This window comes from Sciurus vulgaris (genome assembly GCF_902686455.1).
Source record: "Sciurus vulgaris genome assembly, chromosome: 5".
Classification (NCBI taxonomy): domain Eukaryota; kingdom Metazoa; phylum Chordata; class Mammalia; order Rodentia; family Sciuridae; genus Sciurus; species Sciurus vulgaris.
In genome coordinates, this window is record NC_136465.1 from 109,306,207 (window position 1) to 109,332,466 (window position 26,260).

The 26,260-nt window shown below is 37.6% G+C and overlaps 1 long non-coding RNA gene across 1 annotated transcript in view; it reads right to left on the reverse strand.

The window, feature by feature from the left end:
* LOC306662733 overlaps nucleotides 1-26,260 on the reverse strand; it is a 90,671-nt gene that overhangs the window by 5,405 nt on the left and 59,006 nt on the right. Inside the window, exon 2 of the long non-coding RNA XR_013764214.1 lies at nucleotides 3,576-3,648. This is a non-coding gene — a long non-coding RNA (uncharacterized lncRNA). The remainder of the gene's footprint in view (nucleotides 1-3,575; nucleotides 3,649-26,260) is intronic.

The following is a 26,260-nucleotide window of genomic DNA, read 5'->3' on the forward strand; positions in this document are numbered from 1 at the left end:
GAAAAGAAAGCACTTAGATCCATGCCTAGCATGCATTTAGCATGAAACAAGTCTTAGCTTAAATAAGCAAAAAAATCTCCAATTTTGTCTTTTCCACATCAGAGAAACTTGCGAACAACAAGTGACAGCTTAAGCAACATGTACCTAGTGAAAGTTAAAAGAAAAAATGGTCTTTGCGATTAATCCACTCTTGGGGAACATCTTGTAGGTGCTTCCATCCAACTGGGGCTACACCTGGAAGAGAAGGGAGTGAGGAAAATATGGGGAAGTGAAAGTCACTCATCAAAACTGAGACTGGACCTTGCTTAATAAGAATTTCTTTATTATTCACGATGGGAGATGGAGCTCCTTGATGTTACTGATCAGCAGGAGATGGGCTATAGTCTGTGTGTAGATTGTTAAGCATTCGTAGTTTAACAGTGTGAAGGACTTTCTTTAATGGGACTGAAAACATTGTGATTTTCCTGGCATTATTTTGAAAGTCACCCCTGAGCCAGCCAGGTTGAGCCAACTAGTGTATACTGTTATAGGGCGCAACTTAAGAACAGACCATCAACACTGAGAAATCCAAATTTGAGAGTCTTTATCAAGCTGGTCGGCTGACTGTCTCACACAATGCCCCAAAAATGGCTATTGGGAGAACAGCCCCGACCATAGTGTTCAGGGGTTTTTTATACCACAAATCAGTACATCAATCATAAGTGTCTGTTGCTATGATTCAAAATTATAAACTAACATCGTGGGATCGGAAGTCATTAGCAGAAGGGGAAGTGGGTCAAAATGACCTTACTTAGGTACAAACTAAAGAATGGTTACTAACATCTAAACAATCACTGTTGACATCGCCATTAACATGGTACATTGTTTAAGAAAAGAATAAAAAAGAGAACAATTTTTCATTATACAAGAATTGCCATTTTGTCAGTTTGTATTGCCAAACGAGCCATGCTAAGCACTGTTGACAGGTATAGTGGCGGGGTGTTCCCATGGGAGAAGCATTTCCTATATAACATGGAGTCTCAGGGTAAAATGGAGTCTGTTTAGTCATTGCCCATATAGCCTGGCTTATAACATTTCCATGGAGTCAAATATGTCAACCCGTCACATATGCAAGTTTGGTGAAAATCCCTATGCTTAAAAGGCCCGCCTCCCTTCTGGCTCCTGCAGCCCCATCCCAACACCAGGTTTGACCAGTGTGGTATAGGCTGGATTTCAACCTCACTACTCCTCCTTGGAGGACTTGGTTCAGTAAACAAACCACACCTTTGAATGTGGTAGCTGTGAATTTTGCTTCATATAGTTCAGCTAGGAAGTTATGATGATCCTTCTGTTCAATCTTGGTCTGCTTAAATAGCTGGATAGGTGGAAGAGATTGTTGAGTATCTTTTATCATTGAACCCCCTGGTTGATTACTCACTATTATTTAAAATAATCCTCAACCTATTTGTTGACAGCCCAAGACTGTTTTCCATGAGAAGTTTTTTAAAGCCACTTAATTGAGGGTTAAGTTCCTGCTGAACTTTATTTAAGTCTAAAATTAAGGAGAAAGACACCAGAATATTAGATCCTTTTATCTGTAGGTTGTATTTCTGCAAGACCATTACTACTTTTTCCCTACATTCTCTTAATAATTAAAAATGGTGCATTTTATTTCCAGTGGTTTGCAAGCTGTAACTGAAAGACTGAGGGCTCTGGAAAAAGCCCTGGCTAAACACCAGTCAGTCTATTGACATAGAATCTTGTTAGGAGTGTCCTCATGAGATTTGTGGGTTTTGGCTTCTCTTGTTTCTCATCTAATATTTCTTTTCAGTATTTTCACAGTTAAATTCTTCTTTGGACATGCAAAAGATTAAAATCACATTTAAGTTTGGGCTTCAACCAAACATAGCAGAAAGTCTTGATTCTTTGACATTACCTCTCTCCCCATGTTCTTCTATTAGAGTGTCAGTGCTCCTGAACTTGGGAAGATGCAGGTCAGGTAATAATTTAATATCCCACCCAGAGAGAATGCCACCTGTAGGAAGACTCTGAGAAGGACTTCTTTTAAATACAGATACTTTCATTCCTAGGGACACTATTGTCACTAAATGAACTATTCTACTGCTCTATTTTTTTTTTTTTTCATTTGGAAAATTTTCATTGTGATTCCCATCTCCTTCCTTGAGTCGTCTCCATTCTGAAATGGGTAGGAACCCTGTTTTTCAGTTTACTTATGGTGTAAGCATATCTCCAGAAACAGTTGTTTCGATTATCAGACTTTAATAAGTAACACACTCAACATCTTGCAGTTTCTAAAGCACTTTTCAAATGTATCAGCACGATTAATCATCATAATCTTTTATGATGACTGTTAAAATTTTTTGTTTTTACAAATTGAAAAATTAAAGCGCAGAAATCCATATATTGTTCTACCCAAGGATATAGGAAGAGAACTGGATCTTTACCTTTCGTTGATTAAAATAAAGAGATATGTCCTTAACATTTTCCATGGGACTAACCGTTGCTAAAATCTTAAAACATCCTTTGCTCAATTGTGTGTAGCACAGTGGTGTGGCCTAACTTGGGAAATTATCTATTTCAAGAACTACCTGTGAATTTGTCTCAACTTATGTAGGGCTCCTTTTGGAATGATTTAAAATCTTAACATTTTCAGCTTTGACTAGACACGCGCGCGCACACCCACACCCACACACACACACACACACACACACACACACACACACACAGATATAGAATTAACAATCCTTGGGCAAAACTTGCAGTAGTTAGCATATATGCAGCCTTTACAAGAACCTTGAATTTCTGGTTTTGCTTCTCTTAAGCTCCAGCTAATCTGATGTTTTAACTTTTTCTAAAACCATTTTTTTTTTTTCAGTGTTGACACCAGTTTAATTTTGAGCTGCTTTAAAGAATATCCAGTACCTGAAATATCATGGGCATTTAATACATTTCAAATAAATGACTGAATTTTTCACCCTATAGACAAAGGCAATTTGTACTTATGGAATTGTAGATGGTATATGGTATTGTAGATGGAGCAAGGACTTTGGAATCTGAAAAGATCTCGGCTTGAATCTTTGCTCTACCACTTCCTGCTGGTTAAACACCTTCCTTAGGAAATCCACAAAACTTTCCTGATCTTTGTTCTCTTCACTTCCAAGTTTGGTATTATGTTGTCTACTCTGCAATATTGCCATAAGAATCATCTCAAATAATGTATGCAAAGTAACTTGTACAATGCTTGATGCATAAAATGTGCTCAAAGTTCATGTTCAGATTTGAAGAAGACAGAAATGACTATTTTGGCTTGAAATTATTGTAATTTTAAAAATGATACTTCTGATTGCTGTTATACAGTAAGCATGTGAGAGAAATGCAAAGATGCATATAATGTCATAGCTCTGTAAGAGTGCTACATTTGCTATTGGGCAGTGATAGGCTTAAAGTTCCTGAAGATAAACAAAGACTAATTTAAATCCCATCCCAGGAGTGTGGCTAATGTTGACTTTGAGGGCTGGTATCTTGGAGGTGTTAGGAGAGCAGTATAGATGAGGCTGAACAGTTTTGCATCTTACCAGCTAGCTATCCAGTAGTGGGGCTTCCTCATGAGTCTTCAGGAACTTCAGAAGCCACTGCCAGCTTTTGACACTGATCAGGAGGAGAAAGAATTATTAGCCACTGGTTGCTGATGGTAGAATTATACAAAGCACAGGGAGATGGTCAACTCTTTTCAAGGGAGGATTCAAAGTCTGCCCATATTCATAATGAACCAAAGCCATACAACAATTATTATTGATGTGATTTGAAGATATGGCATTTATAGAATTCATTTGTGTATACAACTTAGTAGACAAACTCCCAATTGGAAAACTGTATATTTTCTGATTAACATTTGTATATAAAAATCCAGGTGCATAATCTGTAGCATAAAATACTCATAATGATAGTAGCAGTTCAGCAAGCCTATTTATAAATTTTACTTAGAAAAACAAAGGACCAAAAATAAATATAACTTGAAGGGGCACAAGTGTAAATTTTTGATTTAATAGATATTTAGACTTATCAGCCAACCCCCCACTTTCTTTCCCTTTTTCTTCTGCAGCTTCCATGTATGACCCTTGACCTAAGTTTGACTTATTTGGCCTAACATAAAGTTCTCCATTTTATAAACATAAAGTTCAACCATTTTCCTGCAAGTGACATCATTTTATTTTTATTTTTTTATGACTGAATAAAACTCTATTGTGTAGATATAGTGCATTTTCTTTATCCATTCATCTGTTGATGGACACCTATGTCTGGTTCCATAGTTTGACTATTGTGAATTTTGCTGCCATAAACATGGATATGTACGTATCACTATAGTATAATGACTTTAATTTTTCAGGATAAATACTGAGAAGTCGTATACCTGGGTCATAGTGATTCCATTTCTAGTCTTTTGAGGAACCTCCACACTAATTCCCATAGTGGTTGTATTAATTTGCAATCGTATCAACAGTGTAAAATTCCTTTTTCTGTACATCCTCTCTAGCATTTATTATTGTTTGTATTCTTTCTGTTGTTTTTTTTAGCAGTTCAAAAGTTTCACATATTTATGACTGAACCAACCCAAACCAGTACTATAGCACCTTTATGACTAAGGAAATATCACATTCTTAGTTAAATATTCTCAACTGTTCAGATAGTGGTGACATTTTTAGCTTGGTGTGACAAGATGATCATAACTTTGAACAGCATAAATATGTGTGTCATTTCATTTATAATTCCTTATAGACCCAGCTTGAGTCTCCTCTAATATCTCCTCTTGGAGTTGTACCTAATTTTATTACCAGTTTTCATTCAAATCCATTGGGGAATGGGAATGCTTTTGTTTCTTGGTCAGGAATTGCCTGATCATTAAAGTCTTGTGAAGAGACATGGTAAGGAACTGAATAAAGATGCCTCCCCCAGGTGAAAGAAAAGCAAAGATCTTGTTTATATTTTTGATGCCTGTCATTCTGACTGGAGTGAGATGAAATCTCAGTGTAGTTTTGATTTGCATTTCCCTAATTGATAATGCTGTTGAGCATTTTTCATACCTTTGTTGACCATTTGTATTTCTTCTTCTAAGAGGTGTCTGTTTAGTTCATTTGCCCATTTATTAATTGGGTTATTCACCTTTTTGGTGTTTTTTGAGTCCTTTATATATTCTGGATATTAATCCTCTGTTAAAAGAATAGCTAACAAAGATTTTCTTCCATCCTGTAAGTTCTCTCTTCACAGTCTTAATTGTTTACTTTGCTGTGCAGAACCTTTTTAATTTGATGTCACTCCATTTATTAAATTGGCATTATTTCCTGAGCTTTAGATGTCTCATTGAGAATGTTGTTGTCTGTTCCTTTATGGTGGAATGTTGACCCTATGTTTTCTTCTGCAGAGTTTCTGGTCTAATTCCTAGGTCTTTGACTTTCGTGCAGGGTAAAAGATAAGACTTATTATGAAATTGTAGTAACTGAGGCAGGGAGCAATGGCAAAGGCAGAAACATATGCTAATGGGGAAGAAAAGGAAGTTATAAAACAGATCCATAATATATGAAAACTTCATATACATGATAGGTAATATAGGGGAAAAGTTTGGTGATTCAATAATGGATTCTGGTACAATGAGATATTTTATATGGAACAAAAGCATGTCTTTAATATTATACCACACACAAAAATCAGTTGTAAGTAGAGTGAAGATCTAAATATGAAAACACAGCTTTTAAAATCTAAAAGAAAATATTTTATGACCTTGGGATAGGTAGGAATTTCTTAGATAATACTCAAAAAACAAACTATGAAAGATGGATTAAAAAACTTGATTACATTAAAATTAGAGATATCTGTAATTAAAAGGCACCTAAACAATTGAAAAGTTGCATGAGTAAGAAGCATAAACATACAAATTTCAACAGAGTATATACAGAATCTGTATAAATCAATAAGGAAAAAAGAGAACCCAACTGAAGAATAGGTTAAGATTTTGAATAGGTAGTGGATAGAAAAGAAAACGTGAGTGGTCAATAACAATGTAAACATTATGATCAGGAAAATTAAAACTGTCAGAGTAGGATTTTATGTCCACCAGAAACCAAGTGCTGGTGGGGATGTAGAGCAGGAAGTATCTTTTCTGTGGGGGGTGATACAGGGATTGAACTCATGGGCACTTAACCACTGAGCCACATCCTCAACCCTATTTTGTATTACTAGAGACAGGGTCTCACTGAGTTGCTTATTTTCTTGCTTTTTGCTGAGGCTGGCTTTGAACTTGCAATCCTCCTGCCTTAGCCTAGCCGCTGGGATTATAGGTGTGCGCCACCACACCCAGCAGGAAGTAATCTTAATGCACAGTTTATAGGAGAATTCCACTGGCAGGACCATTTTGGAAAACAGTTTAAGGAAACCTAGTTCAATTGAAGGTGAACCTACTATAGCACCTGTACCTCTAGTGCTGGGTCTAATTCCTACAGAAATTCTCCCAGCACCTGCCACAGCTTGTAGGGCAGAGAAAGAGCTCAACAAATAGATAACAAAGGAAGGAAAAGGAAGGAGCGAGGAAGGGCTATTTGTGATCATTGGCCTTTTGCCTTGTGTTCTGGGTGTTGTGAGGTTGCTTCTTCCTTGCCAGTGTAGTCCCAAATCACCCCAAAGGTGTCTTGACTCCAGTGCAACTTTGGGGCTCTCAGAAGATTAGCCTCTACATCTAAGATTCTACTGTAAATGGAAGTAAGGATTTTCATAGCTGATGAATTGAATACATTCTATAAATGTATTTCCTTGCAGAATTCACAACAGTCCTTTAAATAGTAAGCTCTAATTGCTTATTTAATATGAATCTACTGTGTAAAATGAGATGTACCAGTATATTATGTGTAGCATAAAATATAGTTATGACTGGATATTTACAATTCTATAGGCAAAGAAAGATGAGACCTGATGCCCTGAGAAGATAAAATATCTTTGATGGGCTCTGAGTAATCAAAATATATTTCACATGTTTATAAAGAAATGGATATTCTTTTAAAATAGTAAATATTCATATGCACTAAGCCAATCCTTTTATAACATATATTCCCTAGAGCATAGAAAACATGGCAGCTCTTCCCATTACTGGAAGAATGTGTGGTTACCCTGGCAACAGCATCTTAGTTTCTGCTTCCAAGTACCACCTGGTGATTTCAAGTCTGACAGCTGTGCAGCATCTATATTTCCATTGAGGAAATAAAATGCATTCATGCATCATCTCATGAAGGTTTTAAGAAGAAACAAGCTTGCAAATTTGTGGAAGGAAGAAAAGAAAAAGCATTATATGCCAGCAGAGCTCACTGAGGTTTAAAAGAAATAAGTAATCTTGGAAGCATGCCCAAAGGAGCCAAGACCACCAAATTAGGGCTTAGGATAGTGAGGCAGATTTCCCACCAGAACTTTCAGTGTTCATAGAGGCTCAGCAACCTAAGAACATTTTCTTATCCCTTACTCGAAATATATACTTCTAAGTGGAAATTGGCACTCTTCATCTTAAGAGGCATTTAGACAAAAAACCGTTGTGTCCCATTACTGTGTGAAGTAGAGAAAGATGAATAAAATAGTGTCCTTGGTTTTATGCTTGTTTCTCAGAACTTCTAATTTTACCCAAAGTTGTGAGAGCTTCCTTAAATCTAGTCATATTAAAAAAAACAAATCTTTCAATAATTTCTAATCAAATGAGTCCTGTGGAACTGAGATCGATTTCCATTCCTGTGTGAGTTTGTCAGAATGAACCCAACCACTATGTAAAACTATAAAACTCTAATAAAAAATTTAAAAAAGTGAGTCCTTGGGAATTTTGGTATTAGGTAGATAAGTACTTAGGGTAGTAATAGGATTGCTGGGCCAAAGGGGGACAACAGGCTGGGGGATATGGAGAATATGAACAACCAGCTTAAGGTGTATATTTAAAGTTTTAACTTTCCTTGTCCCCGGTTATTATGATTTTACAAGTTTATAGAGAAAATAAATTATATGAGAATGAGAGAAAAAAACCACTGAAGATGCTAATATTGTTAAATCTATTGGAAAATTTCTTTTAGTCTTGTTTATGCATTTTTATCACCTTTATGATGCATTTTAGAAGAGCTACTCAAGTTTCATTCACATCACAATTGATTTTCTGCAGAACTAATTATGATCTTTACTGCTTCAATGGAGTACTTTAATTCTGGTGTGACATTTTGTGTTTCCTTGCATTTTTCTTATTCCAGTGTCTTTGTGTTTTTTTTTTTTTCTCCTCCTTTCCTCTTAATCTATTCATTCTTAAATTTCTTTCATCTTATTTCATAGTGACTGTATTTTCATACACCTCTGTTTAGGCCACCTAACAGAAGTTATTCAGAAGTTTCTTTGGTAGAATCTTTTCAGAGGTGTCATGTTGATTTCATCCTGTCTTATCCTTGGACAAGGAGAGGTCTTTCCAGTCCAATGTAAATAGGATGTACAGGATGTCCCTAGGACTGTACCCTCACATTCCGACAACTTCTCCCTCTCTGAACTAAATATTGAAGGTTGTTTATGTGTACAACCTCTGTTCAATTTTCAGGGCTTGAGATTTCTTCTTACTCCAGAAATACCTGCATCTCTTTGCTACATACCAGATGCTGTTAAGGATATGGCAGTGAACAAATCAGCTTATATAAAATTAAGTGAACCTATAATTGCATAATATAGATTATAATACAAAGTTTCTGGTGAGGGAGATAGGAAGTTAAAGAGGCAGTTACTTTCTAAAACTGCCCACAGTGGGTTTTTAAAAAAAGACCCACAGGCCAGGTGTGGTAGCACATGCCTGTAATCCCAGCGGCTTGTGAAGCTGACACAGGAGGATCACAAATTTAAAGCCAGCCTCAGCAACTTAGTGAGGCCCTAAGCAACTTAAATAAGACCCTGTCTCAAAATAAAAATAAACAGGACTGGGGATGTGGTTCAGTGATTGAGTGCCCCTGGGTTCAATACCCTGGTTAACAAACAAACAAAAACCACAGTAATGTTCGAGCTGATAGAATTGAGGGGATGAGTTCTTTGGTTATCTGGAGGAGGAACATTCTCAGAAGAGGAATCAAAGCCATTCTAAGGCTTTCACTTTGATTCAGAGCAAGATGGCACACCATTCTAGGGTTGTTTGCAGAGTGATGTTCTAGACACCTAGAGAATCGTTTTAAGAAAAAGGGAGTGATGGAATCAGCCAGGGGTTGCTGACAGGGTGAGTGAGGGAAAGCCTGATAAAATGACTATGGGATATAGCAGCATTCAGATCATTGGCGACTTCAACAAGAACAATTGCAATGAAGTAATGAGGGTGACAGTTGTTTGGGATGGATTCAAGCAGGAATGTGAGGAGCAGGACTAGAGGCAGAGTAGACACCACACATGAGAGAATTTTACTCCAAAAGGAAAGAGGACCTGGGTGGTAACTAGAGTAGGATATGGAACCATGAGAGTTTTATTTTTTTTAAATGGGAGAAATGATGATGGCACATTCATATGCTGGGACTGATCCAGTTGAGAATAATGACAGGGTGATGGAAGAGCAGGAGGACAATGGCTAGGGCAAAGCTTTCAGGTACATGAGGAGGGATGTATATACATATTCAAATACTCTAAAACCAATGCACCGAGGCAGGACTGGTCTTCTTTAAGAGTATGGACTCTCCATTTGTGTCTACAGGAAGGACACTGGGTACATGGGCACAGAGGCGTGTTCATGGTGGGAACATAGAGATTCACTTAGTGTGGCTCAGCCAGACTCCCACTGGCAGTTGGAACATTTGGCAGATGAAGGTAGAGTCTGACATTCTCTGAGCTGCATGCAGCAGTGCACTTCATGAAAGGCCAGCCCTCTGCCCCTCTCCCAGCCACACACAGACATATGCTCTTCCCAGGCTTGTTCTTGACCTTACTCCTTGATTTCAGTAAAGTAAGCATTGTGTTTATGTCCATCCTGCAGTTTACAGAAACTTCAACTCAGACTGGTCTGGCCTCAAACAGAGGGTTGCACACTGATAAGTAATAAGCAGGGAATTGAACGCATACTATTTCTGGGTCCTTCTATACTGCAACCAGGTTAGAGCAAGGAAACAGAGAAAGGTATTTTACTTCCAAAGACTCTAAGATTCATTGTCTCTCTCTTGCTCTTGCCTGCATTGAAACTCTTTTAGCCTAGGGGATAATTGTACAAATGCTCAGCTCATTCAGGTGCTTGGGGTGCCTTTACCAGATGGAGGGGAGCTCCAGGTGTGTGCAGTGTACAGATGGTCTCATTAGCCCATTTGCTGAGTAAGCACTAAAGCCTTTGAGGGACTGTGTTCCATCTGTGCTTCCTTCCTTCGCCTTTAAGGTAACACACCACTCTTCCGTTTTGCTCTTCAGATTTGGGGAGAAGCAGAGTTTTTTGCTCATTCTATTGCTGCTAGCTAAAGAGTTTTTGAAACAAAAGACATCATTCCAGAACTTCTGGTCTAGCCCTCTTCATATCCAATCTGCCTTCTTCAGTTGCTTCTGTTGACATCTCAGTTACCACATAACATGCACTTCTAGAATTTTCTACCTGGAACATAGACACACACACACACACACAACTGCTTTGGTATTTTTTGGAAGAAAATTAAGTTAAAAATGTGAGGGCTTAGCCTGGAAACAGCTTTCCCTGCTATTCCGAGGGCTGTCATTGCGCTCATCGTGTGGGACCACTGGAGGCCGGGCTTTGGCACACATCTGGAAGTTACGCTTTTCATGATGCAGTCTTTTCAAAATCTGCTGCTTTGTACAAGGTGAGCTTATGTTCCAAGTGGCAGGTGCTTTCATCTAAATGTACAGAGTTTGTATGAAGTCTCCATAGACTATTTGTCATTTCATCACTACTCAGTTCCAGCTCCTAATTATAACGGGAGGTGTTATAAAGGTTCAGATGTATAGATGAAGGAAAGGGATGTTTCAAGTACTGATATAGGATTTGGGGGGAGTATATGTAGATGACACTTAAACATGCCTTAAAATTAAAGTTTAGGTTAAAATATTTAGAAAAATTAAGTTTTAGAGTATTTGAATATGTATATACAAACTATTTTCAGAGCCATACACTGATGCTCCGGGGGCTCAGAAGCATGCCTGCTAGAAAACATCTTGGAATGAAAGAAGCTCAATTCCATCCCCTCACAGAAAGTTCTGCATTTGCTGAACTTTGCAATCTCTTGCTCATAAGCTCTTCCTCCTTTTTGGAAATGTCCTGACCTGGGAATGAGAAAAATCAGTCATTTCCAAGGGTGAGATGATGGCTTTATTAACATTTCCATATATGCTGATTGTGTGCGGGGGGGGGGGTGGGGGGCAGGGTGGAGAGTTAGCAAAAGCTAGAATTAGTCATATAAATTATGGGCTTGTTTGGAATCTGGGCCACTCCTGCCCTCATCAGTGCCTGTAAATCCTGCAGACAGCTTCGACACCACCACTCGTTTCTGCCCCACTCTTATAAAAGTCCACGCCAAGGTACAGACCACAATCCTCTCTTTCTTGGCTTTTCATGCAAAAACTATTTTAGAATAAATTTAAATGTCAAACCTTCAAGAACTTTGAACAGAGGAGGCTTCAGCTCATTGAGTTCACAGCCTAGCTAAAAAAATTTTCTTTTTAAAACTTCTGATGAAAGTATTAACATTTTAAGAGGTCTATATTTTTCACTGAATTTAGGTTCTAGAGAGAAACAAAATTGCTATGTTGAAGGAAGAGGATAAAAGAAGAAACACTGAGAAAAGTATAAATGTCAACAGCAGCACTTTTAAGCCTAGGAGAAGCTCAGAGGCCCCATGAGTGAATCATGTCGCAATGGCTGCTTTATGCTGTATGTCAATAAACAGCCTCCACACATTTATAATATTCAACATGGATCAAACAGGCATAAACGTAAAATGCCATTCCAGACAGACATTCATGAATATACACATGGAACACACTGCAGGAAGAACTTGGTGCAAATATTTTATTACGTACATATTTCAGGTTAAATACACATACAGTGTTCATAGTCTGAGCAATGAAAAACACATTTTTAATCAGTCCTAGATGGCAGGAAAACTTCTTGCAGAAACTCTGGAAGGTTGATTTTTTTTTTTTTTTAACTTAACAGATGTTTATTGATAATAGAAGGCAGGAAGTTACACCACATGTCTCTAGCTTCAAAGAGCCTAAAATGTGATAGGAATCTTTAGGGGAGTTTGGTCATCAGAGAATTTAAGAGAATTTTCATATACATATGTGAGAAAGCCATAGAGGAATGGGGAGGACAAAGTCACTACTTACCAGAATTACCAAGTGAAAAGAATGTCCAGGTAATCTAGGCATTGTATCCATGCATCCTCCAACTTTTGCACAAAACATCAGTGATTTGGTGCATTTAAGTCTAAGACTTTATATTTAAAAACTGGTACAGTTACATTTACCATGGTTAATGTGTAATAATAATTTGTTTACATTTCTGACTCTTCAGCTAGAAAATAAGCACTTGCGAGCACTTGTACAGGATTGAATTTTGTTTTATCTTTTATTCAAATCACTTTGTTTAGCTTTGTGCTTGTGACACTGAAGGCCCTGCACCTGTCACCTGCCAACATCAGTGTTTAGGTGTTAGGTAAACACAGCATCTTCCAAATGTTAGTTGTTTGAATGACACCCTCATGATTTTTACCATAGATGTTTACCATCTGTATTTTAATACAAGGTAATGATTTTTTGCAATAAATAGTTTTAATTAATATCAAATTTCAGAGTGCACATGTTATTTTCGTTCCGTTTTCTTTAAGTTCAACTTTGTGCCAAGGAGGGAGTTGCAGTTTAGTTTTGGTGTATGTATCTTTAATTTCTCTCTCACATTTGGAGACCTTCCTTGCATACGTAGGCAGCAGTATCTGGCTAGCAGTGTATAATATTGCTTTGTTTCTTCTTTCATTGTTTTAGTTTTATGGCAAGTGATACTAATTTTCCACTTATGGATGTGATAAAAAATTTCTTTTAACATATACTTAAATTTAAAAAGAGTTGATTTAAAGGAAAGCAACACATCATTCATCTATTTTTGTGTTATCAGTTCCCAAAACATGTGGTTTAAAAAGCAATGACTTATTAGGATTCTGTGGGGTGGCTGGGCTCAGCAAGTAAATTTTTCTTTCTCATGTGATGTCTGTGGGGGCCATTCCTGTGGCGTGGGAGCTTGAGTGGGCTGGAAGTTCCCTGATAACTCTACTTGTTTTGTTTCAAAGATTGTTTTCCCCTCCAAATTCATACGTTGGAACCTAATACTGGTTGTGATAGTGTTAGGAGGTGATAGCTCTAGGAGGTGATGAGGTCATGAGAGCTCTGCCCTTGGGAATGGGATTAGTGTCCTTATAAAAGAGGGCTAACCCTTCTGCCATGTGAGGATGCAGCAAGAAGATGCCATCTATGAAGCAGGTCAAACCTTCACGGACACAGAATCCAATAGCACCTGAATCCTGGACTTCCCAGTCTTCAGACTATGAGCAATATTTTGTTGTCTATACATTACCCAGTCTCAGGGTTTTTTTGTTTTGTTTTGTTTTGTTTTTTTTGTTATAACAGCAGGAACAGATGAAGATACTTGTATGTCTGGCAACCCAGCAGGGGTGACCTGAATGACGGTGACTGGCTGAGCCCCCTTCTTTCCTCAGAGTCTCTTCTTACTGGGGAGTCTGGCCTAGGCATTTTTGCATCATGGCTGGATCCCAAAACTGCCAAGTCTCTTAAGACCTAAACCTGGAAGTCACAAAACATCACTCCGGTTACATTTAATTTTCAAGGCAAGTGTCAGGATAGGTCTGGGGAAAATTCAAGGGGAAAATTCATTAACCTCCCATATTTTGGGAAGGTTTTATAAACAGTCTGCACAAATGGTAATTAAACAATAGGATGAGATGTAGGAGATGTGGTAAACTTTCGAGAGTGTTATTCAAATGACTGATGTTTGGAAGGTGCTGCCTGAGCTTGGCACCTGAACATCACACTTGATACTCAGGCAGTGGACAGTTTTTAATATCTTGTAAATACTAATCACAGTGCTAGACGTCAAGAGGTTTAAAAACAGGTTATAACATGATACAAATCTAGCTTAAGGGAGGCAGGTATGTAAATAAATAGGTATAACACAACAAACATGATGCAAGTTACAATGAAGGGTTTGAAATAACAGTACCGATGTTTATGTGAACGTTTGAGTACATATGGATTTTCTTGGGCCCATACTTTTTAACAGATCTCAAAAAAGTGTGAAATCCTAAAAGGAACTAAAAAACACTGAAGAGACACACAATGGTGTGAAACAGAGAGATCAAAGCTATTAACTGAAGTGGTGAGGAAAAGGCTTCACAGCAGTGGGAAAATTCCCAGATGGCAAGAGGGATGATAGAGGGGTAAGCATTGGCTGGAGTTGGAAGCCAGTCAAATGTGGGGAGGGGAGATGGGCATGGGAGAGCCAAAGGGAAGGTGATGGGGGATGGGAGTCTATGAAGTGGAGAAACAGGGGAGAAGTTAATTCAAGGATGACTGAATTTTTCTAGCTGGGGGAGAATGGTGGATAGTAAGAGTGGGTTCTCCGGAACCTTATTTTCAGAATTTAATCTTGTAACTGAGGTGTCCACGAGAAAAACCAATGAACAGTTGGAAATGCAGGTCTGGAACTTGCCTCCCTGTGCTGGGCATCTTTATAGGAACTAGATGAAAAGCAGTGAATATCCTGAGAGAGTTTATAACACTCCATTGCAGTTGGCAGGGGTGAGAGGGGAAGGTGCCAGGGAAGGTGACAGTTAGTATGTAAAGAAGTTAAAATGAATTTTATCTAATGTTAAGTGTGAAGAATAAAATAAACCTAATTAGTGGGATAGAGAGGGTTGGGCGGCTACTTTATCTAGGATTGTATGGAAATCGAAGGCAGTTTTCTGAAATACAACTTAGAACTGGAAAGGATGCTGCCCTCTTTTAGCTTAATTAAGTAGAAAAATTATACTAGCAAGAGATTAACCTTTGCCCTCTAAGGTGGTCTCTCCCAGAGATCAGATCATTGTGAGTGACTCTTTGCTCATCATCTCTATCCACAGACATCTGAATCTTCCCTCTCTAATGTCAGAACAATACAGAGAAGATAATGAGTATAAATGAAAATCCATTCTGCTGGCTGGACACCAGAATGCCACATGGGGAGGGAGGAACCACGAGATGGGAGGGAAGGAGAATGGGTGGAAGAAAGTGAAGGGGGAGTCACTTTCTGACTACTGAGGGATGCACAATCTGGGATTGAATCCCACTCCCACAGTTATTACCTTGGAATAGGTACTTGTCTAGTGATGCCCTTCTTAATTCCTTGCACACTCTGGATGTTGTCCAGGATGGATTGCATCATTGTATGAGATGGATTACATCTTGAACTTGAGTGAAGAAGTGATTGTCTAATACTCTGGGTTTGAGGTGAGCCTATTTGAGGTATTGGGTAGGATGCAATCTTTTATTCCTGCCTACCTGCACATATCTGGATCCTTCCTGTGGGCAAGATGGGGTGAGAATAGAGTGCCCCTGGGCCAAGCCCTGCCAGACAGATGTCATCTTCAGATTATTCTACTCTAGACTTGATAAAGTAAGGATGTATTCCATTTTAAGGAAATTGTATATTAAATTACTAAATTGTTTATTAAATGTTATATTATTATTTTGATTTTTCAGTTACTTATCTCTGAACACATTTCATTCTTCTTGAAAAATGTGTACACTGTTAAGTAATCTGTCTATTTCAGTGATTCTGATTCCATTTGCCAGGATATCCCTCCAAATTTAAGGAGAATAAGGATCATTTAGTCTAATATATTTGTTGAAATTATAGGATCCCATAAATAATACCTTTTGTGATTGGAAAATATCATCATTTTAGAGCTTGTAAATGTGTCAAACATTAGGTGGGCAAAAAAGAGTTTAAATGATTGGGACTATTACTATTTTTCAACTTTAGGTAAAATATCATTTCAAAGCCATAGTCTTTGAATGTTACTAGATGTTGAGAGCAGAAGCTTATCTGCCACACAGCTTGAGGCCTCGATGAGAGAGGAGGTTTGATTTGGAAATTATTTTTAGACCATTATTTTTTTGTCACTTACTGTTACTGAATGGCTTCAACCTATAAACTGGGGTTATTCAAGATACAAATGCTATCAGAGAAGAATTAATTCACCAAACACAGGCACTGTGTCAGACTCTAAAACGCTAAAAAGTACACTTTAAAGAAAAATTGGAAGAAATTTGGGATTAGTGGTATGGTGCTGCTGTTTCCCTTATCCCACTATTTTTGACCTTGACTATTTCAATCATGACATAAATCCATGGAATCAAATCACTGGCATGTTTATGATTCTTGGTCAGGTTTTGTGGTTGTTAATACTATAGAGATGGCAAGGACATTTTCAACATAAAGTGCCTCTTGTCAAGAGAAAATGAAAACCTTCCAGAAGGCCCAAAGCGCTGACAGACCAGGCTGTCTGTCCCCCTAGCACAGACTTACCGTGGGATCTGAACTTGGTATAAGGTTGGTGGCAGAGAGCAGTAGTACTACTGCTGCTAAGAATGATAATAATACAGATGGTAGTTAGCAATGCCTCTTGTTTACTGTTTTCTAGGAATTATTCTAAGTTCCTTCCATATATTAGCCAATTTAATCCCTACAATGACAATGGATATTATCACTAACCTCTTCTTATAGATGAGGAAACTGAGGCCCAGAGAGGTCACACAGCTACTAAGTGAAGGGCTGGGATAGGAGTCTGGTGCTGATGTGTGAATGATACTGATAGTAAAACTGAAGAAGACATGATTTTTCTGCAAGATGAGGAAGATCACATGAGCTTTGAAGTCACTGCACTCACTTAAAGGGCCAATGTCAATCTCCCAGCCCCAAGTCTTGCAGCTTCTCAGACTGAGTCCCACCTCTGTGAGAAGGGGACCCTGATGGGACAGAGGCTTTGGGGGCTGCTCTTGAGACTCTTCTCACCAACAGACATGCATCTTAGAATTATGAAGTGCTTGAGCTGGAAGGATGGTTAGGAACCACTGAACTCAGTTTATAGACAGAACCTTAAGGCAGCACATGACCTTACTGTGTCAGTGATAGGGACACTTTCTTTTTTGGGTCCTGGGAAAGAAGACTTTTTCAGGTGGCAGTTAACTGAGCAGGATCTGGAATCCCACTTACTTAATATTCTGTCCTTGACAGACAGGAATCACAAAGATGAAAGTTAGGATAAAAGAGAAGAGATAATAACAAATTTTATGGAGAAACATGTGAACAGGAAGGAGACCTTCAGGCGGGATTTATTTATAGTTCTGTGGAGACTGTATGGACCTGTGTTTATGAGTAGGGAGTATTCAGGAACTGTGATGTTTAAATTCCTTTAATGTTCTTAGTTGGTGCCCAGGAGGATTCATTATTTTAGTTTCATACTTATGCTGCCAGGAAAAGTCAGAAACTTTCAAATATCTCATTGGTGCACAGAAATTCTTGCTGAGTGCTTTCTACCTGGGCATCCCTTGATGCTCCACATTTAGGACAAGAGATTCTGACTCTGGACACCTGGGTGTGGACTGGGCCTCCACTCAGGCATGTTGGAGAGAAGGAATCTCCCATTGCTGCCAGCGTTTTACCCTAGCTCTCTCATTACTGTGACCAGGAAATTATTCCTTTGTCACTTCCTAATTATGCCTCTGGGTACTTTATGGTAAGGGTGACATTTTTCTCTTGACAGACAGTATTATAGTATAGAATTGTCCTTGTCACTCTTTATTGCTTTTAATAATACAAAATCTCTTACGAGATGTGTAGAGCTCCATAAACATATGTTGATGGCACTCTTTTATCCATCCTGAAATGGTCAAGGTCACAGACAATGTGCCAGAGGAAGGAAGACAGAGAACACACTATTATAAATAGATGTGCCGCTCGAGAATGACCCTTTCAGACAAGGGGGCATTAGTTGGCAATAAGGAAGGAAGTGATGAAATACAATAATAATTTTGTTTTTTTAAAGGAAAGTTTCCAGGTGTGTGCCAAATGTTTGCTATTGTATTTAATCTGATTGGCATCTTAGCATGTCAGAGGTTTAACCATGTGTCATTATTTTATTGTAATGAAAAGTGAATTAAAAGATAAGAATGGAACCAAAGTGCAGTTTGCATAGTCACAAGTTAGTATATTATATGTAATTTTAACTTCAGAACCGTAAAAAGCCATATAATAACTAAATTTTGCCCTGAACTTTTAAGAACAAATACATGGGAGGCCACCATTTCAAGGAGTACCGAATTTCCTGATCTCTTGAGCTCTCGTTCATCATCAGTAAAGGAAACATTTGGAAGGTATATAGGTTTTGTTATTTGGTGGCTAAAAATGTCCCCAGGCATGGGTTTAGATTGGCCAGTATATGAGTTGATGATTTGTGCTTATTATACTTCAAAACCCTCAGCACCAGGGGAGAGAGAAAGATAACATAACAAAAAACAGTATTGCTTTTGGTGCTTTTGATCAGCAACATCAAAAGTAATGACAACAGCATTAATTTGTGTCCTCACACATTAATGTTAACTCTTTCAATACTTGTGTAGGCAGGTGTTATGACAGTCATATAAAGGGTCAAGAGTTCAGGCATTCAGGTTAGACCTTGGATAAGTTAATTAATTTGTCTCTGAGTGGCAATTTCCTCATCTGTAAAGGAAGAATATACTTTAATAATAATAATAATAGTAATTATTATTAATTGTCTTAAAGCTTTTTTCCTGAAGATTAAATGAATAATGCATACAAAACACTTTGTACAATGCCTGTTTTATGATTGCTAGTTATTATCATCTCTATCCTTGCATCAGTTTTTAGATGGAGAAGCTCAAGCTCAGAGATTCAGGAAACTGAAAAATGGAAAGCAGGAATGGAGCTGGGAGGGGTCTGACTCCCGAATCTACCCTGGTCATCAAGTCTGCACTACCTTACTGCATTAGGGAGTGTTGCTATGTGGGAAGGGAGCATGTGAGAGTGGGGTGCAGCCTTTGGGCCAGCAACCTAACTTTGGGAAAAGGTGACAAGGACATGGGCCTCAAAGTGTCAGATGTTGCCTCTGACGCTTTTCTCCATCTGCATCTCCCTATGGTGTTGTCCTTTCTATGTGTCTTGATTCCGCAACCCTAGGAAAGTGTTCAATGGAGAAGACCAGTTTTCTTGAACAAGCTTAATTCCACAGATAGCAAAAAGAAGTGAAGAGGGCTGATCTCCCAGATATCCACTGCCACCCCCTGTTATGTGGTAGAGCCCGGATGCTTAGCGAGGCTGTATAATTCTAGTCAATTTGCATGACTTCATTTGTAGCATCTTTTAGAAAAGACAAAATAAATACTATTCTCAAATGAGAGTCATCACAGGCAGAAACACAACAGTTACTGTGGTCTTATATCTATTTAGTTCCTTTTGTGTCAAGGAGTAATCATTTGTGCCGTGCAATTCCCTATCCCTTGCAATAAATTGGAAGGGAAGATGCTTTTTAAGGTTGAAGATTTCTTTGCATGACATCTAGTCATTCTTGATTTTGTACTCTGGTCTTTTAAAGTGTTTCTAAGAATGATGTTTTCTCTGTTGTTCTCATGTTGGCAGGCATTCATGAAATCATCTCCTCATTGGTATTTGACTGCTTTACCCTCAGTGTTTCCATCCCCTTGGATTCATCCTTTCATTAGATTTGTTTTTTTGCATGTTTGTTTTCCTTTACTGGGGTATAGACTTCTTTCAGACAAAAATAGCAACGGCCTCCTTTTCACTTGCTCTGTGTTTAGTACAGCTCACTTCTCAGTCAATATCAGAGCACGTGGTTAAGTGAATCACTGTATACTAATTTGGATGGAACCTTGTTGGCCACTACCTGACAAATGAATGAAAAGAAGGGAGCACATAGTCTTGACTTTAGGAGATATAAATGATTTTTCCAATCTGGGTATCTTTGGAAGTTACTGATACCAGCAAAGGTGTGGAAATGATGGAAAGGGAGAGAAGAAGGTAAAGAAGAAGAAAGATGCAGAAAGGACTTGAGGATAAAAAGGGACTAAGGTAGGAAACACATTTGACATCACCAATTACTTCTTCTGGTTCCTAACCCATGTTGGGTCCATAATCTTTGCCATTTCCCCAGCTACAAATGTCCTCATTTATTGTTCTTTTAAAGCTTGGAATTCACTGGGATCTTAAGCCAGAAAGAAATGGGGATTAAAACAATTTAAGCAGTGAAGAGAATGTCACTATCCTTCCTCTAGGTGGATCAGGAGTTCTAGTATTAGCATGGAGCTCAAGATATAAGTCTGAATATCCAATCTTTCAGGACCAGAATTATTGATAGTGGTGATTGAGAGAGGAGGAGGAAGTGGGTTCCACTGAGTAATTTGAAGTAATTATGTAATAAGGCATATGCGAGTTTGGAGGAATTATACATAGTATATCCAGGGGAAGTCTGGGGTAGACCCATTCCTCTATAGGTAAATATAAATTTCAGTTGATTTCAGTGGTCAAACTCTTGCCTGAGAGCAATGTTTCCAAATTAATGGTCTTCCCTTTTTTTTTTTTTCTTTAAACAAATCCTTCTTTCTTCTTTAATTTTCCTCTGATGTCTTCCTGGACTAACAGAAACAATGAGAACAGGAAGAAGGGATGCCTGGTTTTGAAAAAAGAGCATAAGCCATTTCCTAAATGTAGGCAATAGAATGCATTAGCCCTAGGTTCACTCTAGAAAGACAAACATCTTTAGACTTACTTCTGCCATTTGTAGTGGTTTTAGAATATCTTTATTTAAATTTAATTATTTCTACTAATTATTATGACTTCAACAAACAGGTTGCTTTGGGTCTCCTAAACTTTATTATAAAGAGAATAGCCTTATTTCATAGAGTTCTGTAGAAATTAAGTATCAGTTGGGTGAGGGCCATGTGTTTCTTGTGAAGATACAACTCCAAAGAGAAAAGAAGGTATGGGAAAGAGAAGGAAAACAAAACAAAACAAAACAATGAAACAAAACAAAAACAAACAAAAAAACCCAGGCAGAGTAAGGAGGAAACATTTTTAAAAAGATGAAACACTGATTGTCATTGATTGATACATCTGATTTTTGTTTTAATGGGAAGTACACAAGCTTCTTATTCCTACAGATAAAAGCAGTTCAGTTGGCTTGTTCAGCACACACGAGTGATAGTCTCTGCTGGTCCCCTGCCAGCATTTCAGTGTTGACTGTCTCTGGACCGTGGGGCGATGGGGAATGCAGCATTCCACTCATGTTCTGCGTGTATTCCATCTGTAGTGCTTTGTCATTTAGTTTCCAATTTGCTTGAAATAGTATTATTCACTCTAAAGTAGGATATTGCTATGTTGCCATTGACAGGCTCTGCAGCTCCATCCTTACAGAAAGTACTCTCGGCATAGTATTAGAGAATAAAATGCTAACAGGTGGAAGTTGAATAAAGCCAGCAACATTCACAGATGGCAGTGCAAACATCTTAACTTGATTTGCTTTGGGTGTTCTTTGTATTTCCAGGCTCTTGGGAAGGCGGTGCAAAGCAACCCTAAGCAAAGCTCTCTTTAGTCCACACTTGCAGGATGAACAAACCTAGAATTTCATGTTTAGTGGTTTGGTTTCAGTATTTTTTTTTTTCATTCTACCATGTAATCTGTTACCCAACTTGCTAAAGAGAAACATGGAAGGTCCTAAAAATTAGTGAACTGGTCCAAAGTTTGGGTGCAACCCATGTTTATTGCGTCTCCTTTCTATGTTCAACATCAGGGCTTCAAAGATGGTAAGAGCATCCATGGTTCCTGGTCTTTCCAGGTTCATAGTGCAGTGAAGAGAAATCAAAACTAAAGAAGCATCAGCCCAGATTGAGACATGGTCTATACTTCACAGTATTTTTAAAAGAAATGAACCAAGTGCTCGAGTTCTTCAACAGTACTATCAATCCATTTTAGTGATAAAGGGAGATGGAAAGCCCCAAGAACAAGAGAGGGGAGGGGGAATTTACTGGTGGGATGCTGTGTAAGAATTTTAAGACGATGAAGGGAAGTTTTTCTTCTCTTTTTTAAATGGAAAAATTTCAAACTTACAGAAAAAATAGAAAAATAGTACAACAGGTTTCCACAGATCCTTTCCACAGCTCCACCAATTCTTAATGTCCTGACGATTCATTTTTATTATCTCTGTGTATATATTCTTTTTGAGCTGTACAAGTGAGAGATAGTCATCTGGCTGCTTCTCCCCTCAGTTGTTCAACGGGCATGATCACACTCCCGGAATAAGCAACACCTCCATGATAATACTCTCTCTTAATAGAATTTACATTCAGATTTTCCTAATTACTCATAAGTTGACCAAGGGTCACTTGTGCCTTTAGTTGGTGTGACTGTTAGTCTCTTGGGATTAAAAAGTGAGAATGGAGAAGAGATAAAGTAAGTTATTATTAGTAGGATGCAAATAGGTATTCAGACTACAAATTGAAAATTAAAAAAAATTAATATATAAAGTGTGAAATCTTAAATTTTTTAAATCATTAGATGTCATGTGCATTCTAAAACAGTATTTTTAAAGTAATGCAAATACACGTGATAAAAATTTAACTAATATCCAAACATTACAGTGGATAGTGTCCCCTTGACTCCAGTTCTCCAGGTCTTCTGTCCTTATTGGCAGAAGAAATCTGTATTTCCAGATTCCTGGGTATCCCTCCAGATGGTCTATGGGTAGGTAGGTAGGTATAGAGGTGGACATGTGTGCTTTACTATTTGGCATAAATGGGTGAATTTTAAGGTGGAGATGTGCCTTAGTTGAAGCTGACTTGCATGAAGTCCACCCAATGTACTTGACAAAGCAAAGATTTAAAAAATTAAAGAAAACAAGCCAGAGAAACTCAGCACTAGGGACCCACGTGCCATTCAGCAATGACTGAGCAGAAGACTGAAACAGGAGTATTTCATTCCTTCATCTTTAAAAAAAGTATTTCTAAGTTTTACTTTATTGTGGAAGAACATTTAACATGAGATCTACCCTCTTAACAAACTTTTAAATATATAAGATATTGTTAACTACAGGTGCAACATTGTATAGTTTCTCTAGAACTTCTTAGTCTTGTTAATTTAAAGTTTACACATGTTGATTAACTGCTCCCCATTTCTACTACCTACCAGCCCCAGGCACCCACCCTTCTCTCTGACTACATACTTAATATAAATGGATTCCTACAGTTTTGGGCCTCCTCTGTCTGGCTTCTTTCATGTAGCATAATGTCCTCCTGGTTCATCCCTGTAGCCAATGGTAGGGGTTCCTTCGTTTTTTCAAGCTAGATAGGCCAGCTCTTAAAGTCTGTACTTGTCACAAATGTGGGTCCTAAATGGAAGCAGCTTCATCTGTTGTGCAACTGAAGAATTAGCAAGGCCTTTCAGTGCCAAGGGAAACATCGACTCTGTGCAGCTTGTGCTGACAGAGGGTTCCTGAACCTCCAGGCTGGTACTGCCCCGAGGGGTTTTCAAGGGTCACCTGGACTGTGTGCAGTTCCAGCCTTACGCACAGACTCACGGACCTTGTATAGAGCCCTCCTTTGCTCCTGGTTCAGCTGTGCTGTGCTTTTCAAAATCTGCAGAGAGAGAGAGAGAGAGAGAGAGAGATTGCTTTATTCTTTTAAAGAATGACATGATTTTTTCATTGCCTACATGTACCAGGATTTATTCAAAGTTGTCCTCTATTGATGGATATTTAGGTAGTTTACAGAGTTGTGCCTCAACAATTACAAGGCTGCAATGAATGAGGTATCTTACTTTAATAATACATTTTGGGGATTCTGCATGACCAAGTGACCATAGAAGAACAATTAGAATATTTTTCTGTTTTTATTTCAAAATATGAGATTGATTTTCTTTTCTCGTTACTTTTGTATTGAAATTATTTTGATCCTAATTTCTATGATTTCAGTGTTTTAAAATCTGAGCTTAAAGTAGTATTAATTACCCTTTAAGAAACCATAATAGCATAGTTTAAAATTCATTTAATGGCATTAGACCCCCAAAATGTAACTTACCAATTATATAAAAGTTATTGTTTATTCAACAAATATTTCTTCTGTACCTTTATATATCAGGCATTACAGTAAGGGTTTTAGTACATTTCATATTTCCTAGTATTATTGAAATTCTGGTGAAATTTAGAGCTAAAACTATCCTTTTACTTATTGATAATATATTATACCAGTGGGTTAGAGAGTAGGGAAAGAAAATATTGCAATTTTATTTTGTCATATTGTCTAGATATTACTTATAAGAACTATAAATTGCTTCCTTCTTTCCTTCCTTCCTTCCTTCCTTCTTTCCTTCCTTCCTTCCAAAACAATGATTATACTCTGTTATGACTTAATATTAAATGGTTTTGGAAGCCATGACTCCTAGATTTCTAATATGAGGTTTTCAAAATAGTCTTGATTTAAGACTGTAAATCCAACATATCTGCATAGATGGATTCCAGATATTTAAATATATTAGTATGCTTCCCTTAATTTTATAGGGCAGAAAATCAGTTATAAACTTTATTAATCCAATTAACACTTCTATAGTAAAATTATTTTTTGAATGGATTATACATGTATATGATATAAACTTTAAAAAAGATACAAAAGGCATCTGGTTCTGTTCTGCAGAGTCAACCAATATAGCCAGTTTCTTCTGAAATGTTTAGTGAAGATGCAGTAGTTATTAGGTGTGAATTTCCTTCCTTCCCTCCTTTTCTCTCTCCAATTTTAAAAACTGGCATGAGCAGTTCTTCCTCATTCCTCTTCTTATTTTTCTCTAGATGCCTTTTCCTGATTTTTATTACATATTTAGTTTTATATAGGAATTTAAAATCAATTTGTCTAAATTGAAAAAAAATCCTACTAATAATTTTGGAGGTGGACACACAATTTTTATAAATTAACTTTGAAAGAACTGATGTCTTAATATGCTGAGTCCTTTAAAACACAGAAAAACCATTTATTTTTTACTTGTTTCAATCTTCTTTTTTATGACTGTTAAGTTCATCTCAAGAAATTTTGATTTTTTTGTTGTGTTTATGAATACAGTGATTCCTTCTATTACATCTTTAGGCTGTTGTTCAAACGTGGGAATATTATTGTTTCTCTGTATTATGTTCTTACCTAGGCTCCACACTGGGTTGTTTTTCATAGTTCGAATACTTTTTCAGTTGATCTCTTGAGTTCTCTAGCTAAGCAATCATTTTATCTGCACATATCTCCATAATAATATTAAATAATAAAGATAAGTTGTATGGCTAGGTTAACTTGTTTTTGAGCACATTTTTAAACAGTCTCTCCAACTAACTGCATGATTGTAAAGCGATGTAAGCTGTTAAAGATGAACACACACCAAATACCCAAACTATGGATACAACAAAACAAAACAAGCTTGCAAGCAGTTCTCACATGCAATTGCTGTGTATCAGGCATGTCTCAATTTTAAAAACAAAACAGGATGAAATGAATTGCATACTGAGGTTAAGGTTTGCATCACCATTATGAGTAGCCTTCAATTTCAAAGTTTCTGTGTTCTTTAAAACTCACTATTTTTATTAATCTCATAATAAGTACATGTTACAAATTTGAACTGATAAAATATTCTAACAAAATGTTGCTTATACTACCTGCTGTTCATGTTGTAGATCCACAAAAGATTTCATTTGAAACGTTTAGTTGACAAGAAAAATGGAAATGATCCAGGGCAGTTCTCTTGACTCTCAGTTTATTGACCTAGAACTTGTCACAGTACACCCAGAGTCAGTAGGTCACTGACCCAAGAGTCCCTGTCCTTTGTGCTGGAAATATCTGCAGAGAGGGAATTTTAAACTACTAAACATGAAATTCTCAACAATACTGTTTGTCTACCTATAACATATGGATTGTTAAGATAAAGCAGGGTGGGAATCTGACCTACCCAGGCATATGGTTCCTGTGAATATGAAGGAAATGATTCATTGACAACCCGTAAGACCTTGCTCAGAAAACACAACTCAGTACTGCATCATCAGCATTTGAAAACAAAGTGTCCGGGGAAATGAGGAAACGGGATGGAAATCAATCCCCATCACTTTCTCTTATTAGTTTAACTATTTTT